The sequence below is a fragment of the Mus musculus genome, chromosome 14 (genome assembly GCF_000001635.26).
Source record: "Mus musculus strain C57BL/6J chromosome 14, GRCm38.p6 C57BL/6J".
Lineage (NCBI taxonomy): Eukaryota > Metazoa > Chordata > Mammalia > Rodentia > Muridae > Mus > Mus musculus.
The window spans coordinates 103,770,802-103,787,223 of NC_000080.6; the positions used below are offsets into that span (position 1 = coordinate 103,770,802).

Genomic DNA, 16,422 nt, shown 5'->3' on the forward strand with positions numbered 1-16,422 from the left:
TAGGAAGACCAGTTCTGGCCCATGCTGTCTCTCCTCACGCCCAGTCTAAGGACAGAACTTACCCAGAACCTTTAATTGTTGTCCATCTTCTCAGTGCATAGAGTACATCAGACTGGCTGTGTGACTCTCCTGCTTAAACTCTCAGCAGAGATTTTCCAACATCCTTGCCTGAGATGCATAACTTCAGATCTCACCCTGTCTTCTGGTGATAGTTGCAGCCTCTGTCATTCTTTGCTCTGAGTATGATCATCACACAGTATAGAACTTTATGGCCTCACACCCAGCCAGCAGCCAATTGTCTACAAGGTAGGCACTTATGTTTTTAGAAAGCTATCCTCTGAGAAAATTTCCTTATGTCTACCTCTCACCCTATGAGAGATTACCCTTAGCTACACCAGTGTCTCTCCCCCTCCCCCGTATCATCTATCATCTATCTATCTATCTATCTATCTATCTATCTATCTATCTATCTATCTATCTTCTAACATTACATTCATTGTATCCTAACACATCTGTAGGTAAACAATATGAAATTTTCTTTTTAAAAACTTTTTGAAATTATGAAATTTTGAAATTTAAGAAGACAAATTCTTGTCTTACTCATCTTTAAATCCTTCCTGGTGGCTGACTAGTACTCAGCAAACACCCATTAACTAGTTTTTGAATGAACCTATGCAGCGTGTGTGTGTGTGTGTGTGTGTGTGTGTGTGTATGAGCAACAATGAGTAAGCATGCAAAGGCCAGAAGAGAAATCAGACATCCTGAACTATCACTTTTTCTTAACCTTAAGGCAGAGTCCCTGGGAACCTTCAGCTCGCTGCTCAGGGTTAGGCTAGCTGCTCAGGGGTGGGCTAGCTGCTCAGGGTTGGGCTAGCTGCTCAGGGGTGGGCTAGCTGCTCAGGGTTGGGCTAGCTGCTCAGGGTTAGGCTAGCTGCTCAGGGTTGGGCTAGCTGCTCAGGGTTGGGCTAGCTGCTCAGGGTTGGGCTAGCTGTTCAGGGTTGGGCTAGCTGTTCAGGGTTGGGCTGGCTGCTCCAGTGATGACACTCCTGGCTCCTCCCTCACACCAATCCAGAGCTGACTTTACAAGCATGGGCACCCACATCTGCCTCTTAGGTGTGTACTGGTGATGCCAATTCTGTCTCCATATTTGTACAGCGAGTACTTTCAGCCATCTTCCCAACTCAACAAACACTAAGTTAACTCAGATCATTCAGCTTCAGACTATGTTTACTGAGAAAGTATCCATGTATTTTCAGAATGCGTTAGACATTTTATATGAGTCCTGTTAAGTATTTTATTCTATAAAATACAATATAAAGTATAAAATACAATATCATTATCTTGAGATACCTTGTTGCACACTGTATCTCTAGAATTCATTTCTCTTCTGTATCTGGCGTTTCCTGACAAAGCCTGTGAGTTCCCTCTCCTCTGCATCCTCTGGAGACTGTCCATCTATTCATTGCTTCCTTGAGGGTTAATATTTTATATTTCTCTTTCAGATAGAACCACACTTTATTTACTCTGTGCTAAGCTTGTTTCTCTTGGCATGACCTCACAGTTCATCCATGTTTGTCAATGTGGCTTCTCTTCTATTGCATGTACCTGATGGTTTTCCTTCTCCATTAATCTGTGGCTGAACCCTTATGTTTCTATACCTTGGCTACTTTGGATAGAAGTCCAATGAGTGCAGAAATGCTATAATGTTTTTGAGACCCTGATGTTAATTCTTTGAGCTAAATACTCAGTAGTGGGATAGATGGAGTGCATTGTAGGTCTATTTGTGATTTCTTAAGGCATCTCTACGGTGTCTTACCTGTATTTGAAACCAGCACTGTGAAGCAGTTCAATTTCTTCACACCTCGGTCAATGACCCCTACTCTCGGCATGTGTATGTAAGTGTGTGCAAGGGCTTCTCACTACATCATGAACTTCCATGTGTAACATGCACTCTCTCTCTCTCTCTCTCTCTCTCTCTCTCTCTCTCACACACACACACACACACACACACTCACTCACTCACACATGCAATGATACTATGTAACTAATTTAAAACAGAAATAAATAGATAGCGTCAAGACCTTGTTCTGTCATTAAATGTGGAATTCATGTACTTCAAAATACGGAGTTACTTGTCCGGGACAATTCACTGAATGATCACTCTTCTGGTGTCCTACGTAAGACATTTTGGTCTAACCTAGGATAACAAGGGCTTTCCTTGTTTCTGGAAGTTTCTATTTCTTTAGCTGTTATAGTCTAGTTTTGGCATTCAGATCTGATATGTTTTGTTAACTGTATGATATGAGATAGGCATGGACTCATATCTCTCCATTTTCCTGTACATATACACTCATAACCACTGCACTTACTGTAAACTATGTCAAACTTTGTCTCATTGAGTTTCCCTAACTGTCTGTTGAAAGCCGGTGACCTTAAATACAAGTGCTTACTTCTACACACAATTTTCTCTTGATTTATATGCCTATTCTTATGCCTATAAAACTCTATTGACATGTAGCCTTATAAGCCAAGCATGGTGGTACATAACCTGTTATCCAGTATTTTCAGGAATTGAGGTGTGAGGGTCTAGATTTTAGTGCCAACTTGAATTATGTAGAGATTTCAAGGCTAGCCTGAAACACTTATCAAAACCCTACATAAACACACACACAAAGACAGACAGACACACGCACATACATGCAACCTCACATGTGCACACATGCACAAACACACACACACACACACACACAGCTAGGGAGAGAGAGAGAGAGAGAGAGAGAGAGAGAGAGAGAGAGAGAGAGAGAGAGAGAGAGAGAGTGCTTCAAAATTAGATGATTCTAATTTTGTTTAACTTTGTTCTTCATTTCCAAACTGCCTTGTCTTGTTATGATTTGAGTATAAAAGATCCTCACAAGGCTCATATATCACTTCTGTGGTCTCTATCTGGTGGTGCTATTTTGAGAAGTTTTGGAAATGTTAACAAGTAGGTCCTAACTGGAGGATGTAGGGCCGAAAAGACACACATTCAAAGGTTATTCCAGTCTGTGTCCCTTCTTCTCCCTTGACCTCTGGTCTGCCACAAGGTGAACAGACTCTCTAGTCGTTACTGAAAGTTCAAGTCATATACAGTAGCTTGAGCAATGTATTAAAAGCTATCTTGACGACCTAACTGCTTCTGCTTCCACGCTTGGTGGTGTAGCTACCACCCTCCATTAACTTTCTAAGCATGCTGATGGCTGCTCATGTGCGGCAGAAAAGCAGCCAGGCCACTTGGTGCTATACTGCTCAACTTCAGTCCCCATTCATTGGAGTATACGTTTGCAAGGATTGTGCAGGTTCCTTAATGGTTGACTATGGATATAGTCATTATAATTGAACAAGTTAATTAGATATTTAAACAAATGCAGTGTGAAAGGCAAGTTTTTCTGTAGAAAGCGAGGCAGGAGAGAAAGACAGGGAAAGTTAGGGACATGGGAAGGAAAGGAACTCCTCGCCTTGGCTGAAACCTTTTACCAGGCAAGAATGAAAATGTGTTTTCAGATTCAATAGGATAGTTGCACAGATGAGCTCTTTGGCTGCCTGAATAAGACCAGGATCGGATGAACTCAGATAAAGTCCCACCCTTAGTGAAGAAGGTTTTGGTGGCTGGTGGCCGCTGGGAAGACAGCCAGCCAGTTTTCTTTAGGTGTACTGCCCCTGAGAGGCTATCTAGGCTCCAGTCAATGGTCCTACAGCCATGCCTGTAACAGGTAGCTCTAAGTTCACTCCGTGAGCTTTTCAAAAGAACACATGTCCTTTTCAAAAGAGGACATGGTGGTGTGGGGGGTGGGGGGAATAAAATAGGACTTGATCAAAACATATTATGTGCATGTATGAAATTCTCAAACAGCAAAAATTCCAACATAAAATACATTTGCTTAAGCCTCTCACCCCAGCTGTAAAGGTGCTGTTTCCAAGGAGTCTCACCAGAAAGCAACTCACCATCACCTAGACCCCCCCCCCCCAGTAACCTAGTTGTGTCCCCCCCCCCCCCCCGTGGTTTTATTTAATTAAATTATAATCCTACTCAAGGTTCTTCCAGAGCCACCATTCAATCTCATTTATATGCTAAAAAGAGGGGAAGGGAGGAAGAAAAAAGGTCCCAGTAACCCCTTGAGATACCCACACAATTGTTATCTTCTCAGGGAAGCCCACACTGTGCATTGAGGTGCATCTTTTATTTTGAGCCTTCATTTCTTTCTCTTAACCCTTGTGATTAAAATCTATGACTAAAATCAGTAATAAACTTCAACTCTGCTTCATACCAGGTTGTTCTGGAATTATTTTTCATTGTTTTCCCAATGATCTTTTTGCTTGTTTGTTTTAAATCAGAGTTGAGAAGGTTAAAGTTCATGAGACTAAGGGTGTTCTGCCTGTTGCTGTGGCCCTTACAACATGTAGTTGTGCCTCCATTCCTTCCACTGCAGATAGAAAATACACAGAAGACACCCCAAAGAGGAGGGATTTTAAAAGTGACTTTAAATTTGAATTCAATGAGATAAGTCTGTTTGGGGGAAAAATTTTAAATCTAGAATCTTCCACTAAGTTTGTTTTTGGAAGCTCTTGCAAGTATTGCATTTTCGTAAAATCATTTATTTTAAAGATGACTCTGAAATCTTAGGCAAACTTTTAAGAGAGTTGAGCAAGCAATAGGGTCAAGTAAGGAAATTCAATTGACTGAATTCTGTTAGAAGGCTGAAAATAATTATAGAATATTAAGTTAAAGTACATTGTGTTTGGACACACAAACATTAAATGTCTGTTTCAATTAATAGTCACAAATAAACAGTTTGTCAAAGAAGTATTTTTCTACATATTTTTGCTTTAAGAATTTTGAGATTATATCATAACATTTTTCCTCCCTTCAAACTCTCCTGTGTGCCCCTTGCTCTTCCAAATCCATGACCTTTAAAAATTAGTTGTTATTAAATACACACACACACACACACACACACACACACACATTCCTAAATATAACCTACTCAGTTATTTGTATGTATAATGATAACCCTAAGGGTATAGTAGTGGAACACATAGCCAACAGCTCTCTAATTGGATTTAAGACCTGCTCAACAAGAGGAAAACTATGATTGGTATAGCTAACTACTCAGTGAGTGTTAGTGAAGACATAGATATTAGTGGAAAACATCCGTTTACTACTTTATTAAGCCAGCATAATCCCTAACAACAATCTAAACATTTGTCCTTATACCACAGATAAGGGTAATCTTCACCCCTCATGAAGTAGACTTCTCTCTGCAAGAGATGGAGACCACTACAGAAAAAAACACAACCAATCAAAATGCAGAGTGGTAGAACTATTCCCAGCTGATACCTCTACAAAACACCCCTGCATCCAAAGCCCCGGGAACATTGCAGGAGAGGTGGTGATGTTGCCAAGGTCAGAATATCAGGAACTCTGCTGTGAGGTTATGTCTCCTAATAATGCCAGAAGCTACACCCAAGAAGTCTCACCAACACAACTGTCCAAACATGGGCTGAACAGAGACAACTCTAATGGTCGTACTAAACTGTACTGGGAAAAGCCCATGAGGCCTCAACCCTATACATAAGAACTACAGGCAACTAAAAGATGCTGAAAGTAGGGGAAATAGTATCCCACAGAGGAGCACATCATTTGATTTTTCAATAACAAATTGCCAACCCTGAAAACATATATACAAATAAGACGTCTTGCATCCAACTTCTAAATGTCCCCATGGTAGTTTTGTGATTTTTTTCTTTTATTTTTGAAGATTTATTTTCTTTTTTTTTTACTTATGTGTATGTATATACATGTCCCCACAGAGACTAGAGTCAGATGTCCAATTCCCTGGAGCTAAGAGTTAGAGGGAAATGTGGGCTGCAGGGAATTGAACTCTAATCCTTGCACGAGTGACAGTCTTAAGTACTAAACCACCCTTCTCCTTTTCCTCTTGTGTCACTTTTCATGAGGTTATTTCTAGCACCTCAGACAATAACAATAGTGACAGACTTCAGAATTGATTCCACCCAAGCCCACCGTGTTGAGCTGATGAGTTCATTGGGATTGCTTACAAACTCATCAGTGAGGACTCCTTTTAGAAGCATGAGTGACTAGGGTAGTTCCTCACTACAAAGCCCACCTCAGCATGACTGACACAGCTACAAAATTGGCACCCCCCTCCTTCTACAGCAGTGGTCTCAACCTTCCTATTGCTGTGACACTTAAATACAGTTCCTTCTGCTGTGGTGACCTCCCAACCATAAAATTATTCGTGTTGCTACTTCATTACTGTAATTTTGCTACTGTTATGAATCACAATGTAAATATCTGATATGCAGGAGATCTGATTGAGAGCCCCACCAGAGGGTCATGACACACAGGTCGGGACTGCTGTTCTACAAGGTAATGTTTCAATCCAGTCATTCAACTACTACGGAGCTTATCCAGTTATGTCGTGCCTACGAGTTATATGACAGGCCTTCAGATTGTAAGGAGTATGTGATCCAGAGAGAGTGAGTCAACTCTTGCATTTGGATGTGAGAAAATCCACTCAAACAACTAACTTGCAGACCGAGTGGTACTATACCTTTTCCAAAGGAGATTGTTTCACAGGGCCATGAGCAACGACTGGTGTTTCCTTGCTCAGTCAGTAGCTGCTAGAATCCTAGGGAGAGAATGTAAGGGCATGAAGGAAGCAGCAAAGGGTGAGAAAGGGTTAATTTTCAGAAACTAGCCCTCTGGAAGATAATTGCAAGCCAAGTGAAAGAGGAAAGGGGAACTGGCCTGAGAATCCGTTCTTGTAGCATTGTTCATTTTGTGGAGAAATTCTCAATTTGAGCCCAGTGGACATTGTCTGAAGCTTTGGGTATTTGTTTTTTGTTTTTTGTTTTTTGTTTGTTTTGTTTTTGTTTTTTTGTGCTGCAGTTTGGCTAACAGCTTTGTGTAGGTGGACGCACTTGAGAAAAAGACTGTTACATTAGCTGACTTCTTCCCAATTAATTAGAAATCAGAGAATTAGCCTTTTGTGATCTGATGAGAGGACTATCTTACCACAATGAAGGTTGTAAATAATTGTTTGTAAAAATCAAACTTTGGCCCCAGAAATAACTCAGTTGGCATGGGTCTTAGGCTGAAGACAAGCAAAGTTCGAGGGACAAGGAAGCACCCCCTTTCCCTCAGTGAACCCTCTTTCCCTCAGTGAAATGTCCATTAGCACCGTGTGAAGAAGCAGCCACAAAGGCCCCAGTGTTCCTTCAGAGTCTAGTCTGTCTGTAAAACGCTTTCGTTTGCTAATGTGGCCTGAATCGCTGACAAAGGCCGGTGTTGCGGCTTGGCTTCCAGACTCTAATCCCTGGAAGGGAAGAGAAGCCTTCCTTGGCTAGCTTTGTAATGAGCTTGTCAAACATTTTTTAAACCATTTAACAGAAAGAGGTATTGTGATGACAAGACACAGCATCTCCCTTTCTGGAGATTCAGCGGCAGGCAGGGAAGCATCAGGGAGACTCTTCCCGGCTCCAGCTGCCAAAGCTCCCACGCAAACGCAAACGCATGTGTGGAACTCCTTGGTGCGACTCCCTTGGGATTATTAGTTTTGACTGTGCTTATTGGCTTATTTTGCATCTGTTACCCCACAGAATTTGCTATGAAGGTTTTGCTGTAAAAATAAATAAATAAATAAATCTCCCAGTTAATCTCAAGTTTCCTTCGGAAGGCTAATATAAACCACGATTACAGTCACGTTTTGTTTCACTCTCGGAAAGGACACTGGGGCAAACGAAACTGAGCTGCATGGAATCCCCCTTTCTCCGGCCAGTTGAAGATTAATTTTCAGACACTTCTTTCCAAGCCAAATACAGTCAGTGCCCTGTTCGTTCCTGTCCATCTAAATGGCTGAGTCTAATACTGTCTTGTTCAGGGGATAAATGTCCTTATTGTTCTGATTTAACAATGGATTGGCTTTGTGGCTGCCAAGCTCTCTAAAAGTGCACTAGCCACACTCCTTATGATGATTGCTGGGGTCAAAGACAGGACTCCACTCTATCAAAGGGCACTCTTTTCCAAAATCAAACAGGCTAAAGCGCTTTAATTCTTCTTGGAAATAAACAGAAAGAGAAGGTTGGCAAGGGGGAGAGACTGTGGATTTCATTCAGACTCAGAAGTCTGAGAAACTAAGAAGGCTAAGAAGCTCTTACATAAGTAGCGCTCTGGCCATCTTCATGTGCTCTGGAGGAAACTGGCAGGTGCGCTGCGGTAGAACTCACCGATAATCGCCTCGTGTTGTGAGTGGTGGAGAGCAGAGGGGAGGGTAGAAAGTGGTACCAATCACAGCCATTGGGTTCCCAGAGATTTCATCCTATTTCCCTTCTCTTCATTTTTCTTTCTCTCTTTCTTTTCTTTCTTTATTCCCCCTTTCCCTTGGGTGGGCTATCATTCTATTAAATGCTTCTTTTCATTTACATGGCTTGTGAGGAGTACTGCTTGTGTGTGTGTGTGTGTGTGTGTGTGTGTGTGTGTGTGTGTCTGTCTTAGAGAGGGGAGGAGGGGAGAGTAGAATGAATAAGGAAGAGAGTTGGAGTTTTCCGGGTTCTCACCAGGAAATTAGCCCTGTAAGTATCTTTAAATGCTGGAATGGAGACAATCTGTCTGTATAGAGAATCTCACCAGCACCCTCATTGTTTATTTTAGCGCCATCTGCCAGGTTCGAGGTTAGGAGAACTGGGTGGGAAGTTTACACTGATGCTTTTTACGCTCGGCCTCTATTTTATATGATAGTTAAGTAGCTAGCTACCCAAAGCACAGTTCCGCAGTCTGAAAATAGGATCTTTGTTTCTGTGGTCTCTTGCTACTAATTTTAATGACTACAATACTTACAACAGGCTAGGCACCATGGCACACATGTTACATTTACGTATTTAATCTTCATAAAAATCTTGAGGAGTGATCAATATTATTATTTCTATTTGTGGTAGTTAGCTTTCTATTACTGAAATAAATAATAATAATTTAAAAAAATGGGTTCTTTTGACATGACCAGTTGGTTCTGTTGTACTTTGGGCCGTGCTGAAGCAGAACACCATAGTAGGAATGTGTAGGGAAGAAAATATGGGTACCCCGAAGCTAGGGATACACAAAAGAGTGGAAGTGACCACAGCCCAACAACCCTGTTCAAGATCATAGCCCAATGACCAATAGGCTTCTCATTAGGCCCCGCCTCTTGAAGATGCCTACTACTTCCCATTAGCCTAATGGAGTGGGGGCCACACTTTCATCCATTAAGTCCTTGGGAGGAACTCGTCCAAACTACACTGAACGCTTTTCTAGGAAAGAAATTAAGGCTCAAAGAGATTAAATAACTTAATAAGGTCAGAGAACTAGAAGCTAGAAGCTGGAGGAGGTTAGTGTGAAGCCTAATTTTAAATTGTCAGTTGATGTGGGGCAGTGGGCTGCGCACAGACAGTCTGGTCTCCAGTCGAGCAAAGGTCTGGAACTCCGGGAACCCGATGGGCAGTGACTTACACCTACACGGGATGGAAGGTGTTCGATCATGTCTCCTGGACCCCTGGCTCCTGTTGAAGTTACCGCCACCAACCCCACCCCGCCCCCACGCCCCCACAGCCCCCACAGGAGAAGTGTGTGACTATCAGTCACACAGACAATGTCCCAAGCTTCTGGCATTCTGGCTAGACTCCACCCCCACAGTTATCTGACTATAGCAGGTATGCTCTGCCCCATAGTTACCTGGCAACAGCTAGATAGTCTAGCCCACTATAAAAGGGGCTGCTTGGCCCCTCGTTGCTCTCTCTCTCTCTCTCTCTTTAATATTTTTTATTAGGTATTTTCCTCAATTACATTTCCAATGCTATCCCAAAAGTCCCCCATACCCTCCCCACCTACTCCCCTACCCACCCACTCCCACTTTTTGGCCCTGGCATTCCCCTGGGCTGGGGCATATAAAGTTTGCATGTCCAATGGGCCTCTCTTTCCAGTGATGGCCGATTAGGCCATCTTTTGATACATATGCAGCTAGAGTCTAGAGCTCCGGGGTACTGGTTAGTTCATAATGTTGTTCCACCTATAGGGTTGCAGATCCCTTTAGCTCCTTGGGTACTTTCTCTAGCTCCTCCATTGGGGGCCCTGTGAACCATCCAATAGCTGACTGTGAGCATCCACTTCTGTGTTTGCTAGGCCCCGGCCTAGTCTCACAAGAGACAGCTATATCAGGGTCCTTTCAGCAAAATCTTGCTAGTGTATGCAATGGTGTCATCGTTTGGAGGCTGATTATGGGATGGATCACTGGATATGGCAGTCTCTAGATGGTTCATCCTTTTGTCTCAGCTCCAAATTTTGTCTCTGTAACTCCTTCCATGGGTATTTTGTTCCCAATTCTAAGAAGGGGCAAAGTGTTCACACTTTGGTCTTCGTTCTTCTTCAGTTTCACGTGTTTTACAAATTGTCTCTTATATCTTGGGTATACTAAGTTTCTGGGCTAATATCCACTTATCAGTGAGTACATATCATTTGAGTTCTTTTGTGATTGTTTACCTCACTCAGGATGATGCCCTCCAGGTCCAACCATTTGCCTAGGAATTTCATAAACTAATTCTTTTTAATAGCTGAGTAGTACTCCACTATGTAAATGTACCACAATTTTTGTATCCATTCCTCTGTTGAGGGGCATCTGGGTTCTTTCCAGCTTCTGGCTATTATAAATAAGGCTGCTATGAACATAGTGAAGCATGTGTCCTTCTTACCAGTTAGAACATCTTCTGGATATATGCCCAGGAGAGGTATTGCGGGATCCTCCAGTAGTACTATGTCCAATTTTCTGAGGAACCGCCAGACTGATTTCCAGAGTGGTTGTACAAGCTTGCAATCCCACCAACAATGGAGGAGTGTTCCTCTTTCTCCACATCCTCGCCAGCATCTGCTGTCACCTGAATTTTTGATCTTAGCCATTTTGACTGGTGTGTGATGGAATCTCAGGGTTGTTTTGATTTGCATTTCCCTGGTGATTAAGGATGCTGAACATTTTTTCAGGTGCTTCTCAGCCATTCGGTATTCCTCAGGTGAGAATTCTTTGTTTAGCTCTGAGCCCCATTTTTTAATGGGGTTATTTGATTTTCTGGAGTCCACCTTCTTGAATTCTTTATATATATTGGATATTAGTCCCCTATCTGATTTAGGATAAGTAAAGATCCTTTCCCAATCTGTTGGTGGCCTTTTTGTCTTATTGGCGGTGTCTTTTGCCTTACAGAAGCTTTGCAGTTTCATGAGGTCCCATTTGTTGATTCTCGATCTTACAGCACAAGCCATTGCCGTTCTATTCAGGAATTTCCCCCCTGTGCCCATATCTTTGAGGCTTTTCCCCACTTTCTCCTCTATAAGTTTCATCTAGCTCTCACCTTTCTTACTCACTTCTCTAGCTGTCCTTCTCTCCCTCCCATCCCCCTTCTCTCCCCATAGCCATGGCCAACTTCTTTCTCTCTCCTTCTACCTTCTCTCTTTCTCCCTGCCTTTCTACAATAAAGCTCTTAAACCATAGACCATCTCTGCTCATCAAAGCCTGCTGTGTTTGAATGATGGGATAGGATTTCCCCTAATGAGTTGCGTCTAATTTCCCTCCAGAAGGCCTTCCTACGCTCCAGCCACAGACGGGACCAAGGACTCTCGCCCATGTGGGGACTACCCAGCTCCCCCTCTCCCCTGCCCTCTCCTCCCTTCGGCTCCAGAGATGACTGATCTCAAGTCTTCCATGGTGTCCAGCAGTGTCTGGGATGCCTGGGACTGAGAACCTGTTACCTAGAACTGCCCCTTGTTCACCCCCCTCCCCCACAGAGCTGGGATTCCGTGGATTCACACAGCCAGACACTTACCTGGGGCCCCCGTGGAAAGCATGCGGCAGTTCTTCTGCATCTGCCCTCCCAGAGCACCGAAACTCTGGCGGGATGTGGGTCTTCTCCCACTCCCTTTGTTTCCCCACGCCCACTGCCCAACAAGTTGACACAATGTAGAACCATCTGGAAGATGTTCTCCATGAAGGCTTGTCTAGATTAAGCTGACTTGTGGGCGTGTCTGGCGGCGGTATTGTTTTACGTTAATCGATATGGAAGATACAGCCCATTGTGGTCAGTGTTATTCCATGGCCTCTCTCCCTCTTTCTACCTTCTCTTTCCCCCTGCCTTTCTACAATAAAGCTCTAAAACCATAGACCGTCTCTGCTCATCAAGGCCCCCTGTGCTTGATCAAGAGTTTGGTTCCTGGGCTCTTTCTCCCCTAAGTTTCTGGGTGTCAGACATTGTATCACAACATCAGAAATGAAATGAGAATAATTAGAGATCAAGGAGACATGAAATTCTTGTTTGTTTTTGGCTTGCCCAAAACTCTAATTCACCTTTTGTTGAAGTAGCTCCCATCTTCGTCCTGCTACTTATACATACAAGAGCCTTCAGAGCAACTTCCTTGTGGCATAACTTACTATTATTCTCTTATCTTCATGAAAGTTTCTCTTTCTTTTAATTTTGTATATGAGAAACTGGATTTGAGGAAAGAAATATTTAGGATTTTTCAAGAATACTTAAAATGTAAAAACAGAGGTTATAATTTCAGTAAGACTTAGGAAAAAATTCCTATGATTTTTTTTTTCAGTCATTTTCCAAAACACTAAGGTAACAAAAACATTTGAATCTGGATCCTACTAGTTGTAATTGTATGAAAATTTCATCCAGTTTATATCGACACTTGTCTTGGCATAACTCTTAAAAATACCTAAATAAATAAGTAAATAAATAAATAAAGGATATTTATTAAAAGAGTAAACCATTTTGTGTATGCATGATACAATTTATATCTGTATATTATGAAATGATTTATCACTAACATTATTTTTTGCCGAGTTTTAGGAGCACAAAATGTTTTGGTATTGAGTCCCATTATTGAGTTTAAATAAAGGAAGCAAAACTGCACAATAACTTTCACACACAACTTTAATTCTGATTGCTTTTCTATGTATAATGTCCACAAACACACAAATTAGCTACCAGTTGGAATTTTAAATGAGAAGATGCATCTTTTGGTGACATTACTATTCTGAAATTACACTTCCTGAGAAACATTTGCTTCTCTATCTGCCAGTCATTTACGCCAAGAATCTTCCCTGATGGACAAGTGAACCCCTAATATGATGCGCTTTATTCATGGATATGAACAAAACCCAAGGAGCTCAATCCTTCTCTGCTCCCCACTCAAGTGGATTCTTCTTGTACAGACTCTCTTCTCCATCATTCCATCACTTCCACAAGTACCGCCATCTTCTTTCTCCAGATCTCCCCATGGACATGATGCACCTGGGTCCTCAGTAGCTGTGGGGTAGGACTTTATCCCAAACTAGGTTGTACTGACTCTATATTCTGTATTTTTATCTAGGATGCCATGGTGGAAGGACCAGAAAGCTTATGAGCCTGACCATCTCTATCGGGAGGTTTCCTTGATGGTGTTCTTCATTCCTGTTCTTTTTGACCCTGGAGTCTAAGTTTACTCACCATATTGTGAACTCCCCACTATGCATCCAATAAGAATTTTCTGGTTTTTGTTTAATTTAGCTGGAATCAGTTACTGCTGCTCCTAAAACCTGGCTCCGCAGACAATCAATTCTATAGTACTCCCTCCTACTTCCCCCTACTTCCTCTCTGCTTCCTCCCTACTTCTTTCCCTTTTTGCTCTTTTTTCTCCTTTCTGCCTTCTCTCTTTTCTTATTGTCTCATACTTTTATTGCCCGTGCTTAGAGGTTTTGAAGGATGAATGAAAAATGAAAAGGCGAATGCAAAAAATAGAAAAAAAAAAAAGAAAATATTTGAAAGATGTTTAATCCCAACTGCTTTATTTATTTTTCTTTTCAACTAAAATGGAAGGATCCCTGGCCGTATATTTTAGACCATTCCAAGTCTTATGGGAATGCAGTAAAATATGATTATTAGTAGCAAAACAAAACAATACAAAAAGCAAAGCAAGTTGATCCCCTCTCCAAATTATTCAGCAAACCCAACATTTTCATAATGTTGGTCTTTCAAACATGTTCATGGCTCATGGCTTGTCTAAACTAATTAGACAGTTTGATGGATACAATATTTATTTTCAAAGGATCACGCCAGATCTTCTTATAAAAGTAATTAACAAAGTTATTTTTGGAAGTTAATGTTTCTCTGTAGCAAGCTGGGAGAATTTAAGTTTTAATGTCCAGAGATGGTGTCACTAAAGGTGCATTTAAATATTTAGCCAAAAATTAGAGGGCCTGAAGTTACAAAGTTTACTTGAAAGAGAAATGAGTCACATCACCAGGAGTTTATCTCTTAGACTTGCTTGCTTGCATGGTCACCAGAAGTCTGTTTTGTTCTTGGTTCCCTCCTTAAGACATTCAACAGCTGTTGCTTCCCCTAAACCGTAAACTCCCTCTTCCTGTACTACCCAGGCTGCTATAGGCACAGACAGTCCGGAAATGTGAGACACTTTGGTAAATAACAGAAGTTAGCAGTGATAGGAATAAACTGTAGATCCTTTTAGGAACCAGAGCAGGGTCCTCTTACATCAGCACAGCAGATTCAGGTAAGCCTCAGCATAAGCCACTTACGGAGCAAAGAACTCGGCCCACCTACGTCATTTCTATGAGCATAATCGTAGCAGACACGTACAGCTGACTTCTATCTCAATCTGCCAAACTGTTTTTTCATCTGTCAGCAAACTATCTCCACTTTAATTAAGAATGCATTGATTTTTGTCTTTTTTATTGTTCATAAAGCATTCAGTCTATTTGCACTTTATTTACCTTTTAAAATTTATTTGTTTATTTTTGTGAGCATTGTTATTTTACCTTCGTGGTATGTCTGTGCATCACATGATGCATGTTTGGTTCCCCTGAAGGACAGAACAGGCTTCAGAGCCTCTGGAGCTGGAGTTACAGACTGTTATGAGCTGGAATGTGGGTCCTGGGAATCATACCCAGGTCCCGTGAGAGAGCAGCCAGTGCTCTTGACCACAGAGACACCTCTCTAGCTCCCTGTACCTCTTTTAATACCTAATATGTTACTTGATCCTGTTTTAATGTTTTGGGCTTTATAAAAATAGATAAAGTATTTGTGCCAATTAATAAGTTTAATAAAAAAGTTAGATCCAATCTTGCATTTCAGATAATTCTTATACCTCCTGAGACATAAAAAAATCTTCCTTTATATACAAAAATAATCATTGGACTTTTACAAGTATTGTGCCAGAAATAGCAGGAAGGGTTTATCACTTCAGTTTTAAAATAGTAAGACGAGCTTAAAGCAAAGCAAACTGTTCTGAGAATTTAGTGGATTTAGAATAGTAAAAATTTTCCAATAATAAAAAATTTCAATGCACACAAAATTTTGGGGCAGTCAAAATTTGGTTTTGAGATTAAACCATTGAAGAATCAGGAAATCAAGTGAACGGATTCAGGACCATTTTTCAGAAGTGACTGCAGGTGGAGTTGGACAATCTCTACTGAGCAGGTGTGAAGCTCAAAGCTTTAGCGAGATCTCAGACCTGGCATAGGCACTGCTCTTTCTCCTATTAGACCAGATAGCCCTGACTGACACTGGGAGGGATGGAGGGACGCTTACTTGAGGCCATGGGAAGTTCGCACTACAGTGACTAATAAAACTGTGAAAGCTCTTCACCTTTTTCATATTTCATGTCTTTTCCTATAAAATCATATGTGCAAATATGGATTAGGAAACTAGGTTTTCTCCTTAATATTATACTGAAAGTAATATTTTCCTTCCTCCCAACCTAAAGAAATGTACAGAAAATGTTGAGTATACACAATATACCCCATTGGATTATTTGTTATTTTATTATCTTTAAGCAAATTAAAAACACAATTTTTTTTACAAATTTGTAAAAGTGACCGTAAGTAGATAATTTTGTCCATAGAATACAGATGAATTTTATCAAATTCTCTCTATTGTAAATATAAACGAAACATGAATACATTTGTACACTCATGTAGTTATTCCTGTTATTTTTGTAAAGTATGGGGAGCTTACCAGAGATGACCACTCAGACACAGAGTTTCAGCCTACTGGAAGTCTCTATTCCAGCTGTTTCGGATTACACGCAGGTGTTTGGGGATCCAGGTGTGGCCCTGTGCATCCAGAGCATGGGGTATTTTAACATAAACCCACACTCTGGCATCTTGTTTGGCCATCGCGGGGGAGTTTCACAGAAGCAAGCTACTGGTTTAACAGAACCAGAGATAAGTTAATTTGGGCATCTTGATTTTGGATTCCTAAAGCAGAGCTGGGTAATGTTCCATGGGATTCTCCATCAAGAGGATCAAATTCTACTTAAACCTGAAATGGACTCAGCACGAATACAAGATG

General features: G+C 41.4%; 2 long non-coding RNA genes across 3 annotated transcripts in view; both read left to right on the forward strand.

The window, feature by feature from the left end:
• Gm35197 overlaps nt 1–16,422 on the forward strand; it is a 148,688-nt gene that overhangs the window by 51,776 nt on the left and 80,490 nt on the right. The window lies entirely within an intron of this gene.
• Gm35116 lies at nt 8,118–13,618 on the forward strand. 2 transcript variants are annotated; one of them, XR_874924.1, is made up of 2 exons: nt 8,118–8,304; nt 11,651–13,618. It is a non-coding gene; the product is annotated as a predicted gene, 35116 (long non-coding RNA). The 2 variants fall into 2 exon arrangements; XR_383713.1 differs by having other exon boundaries at nt 13,448–13,618.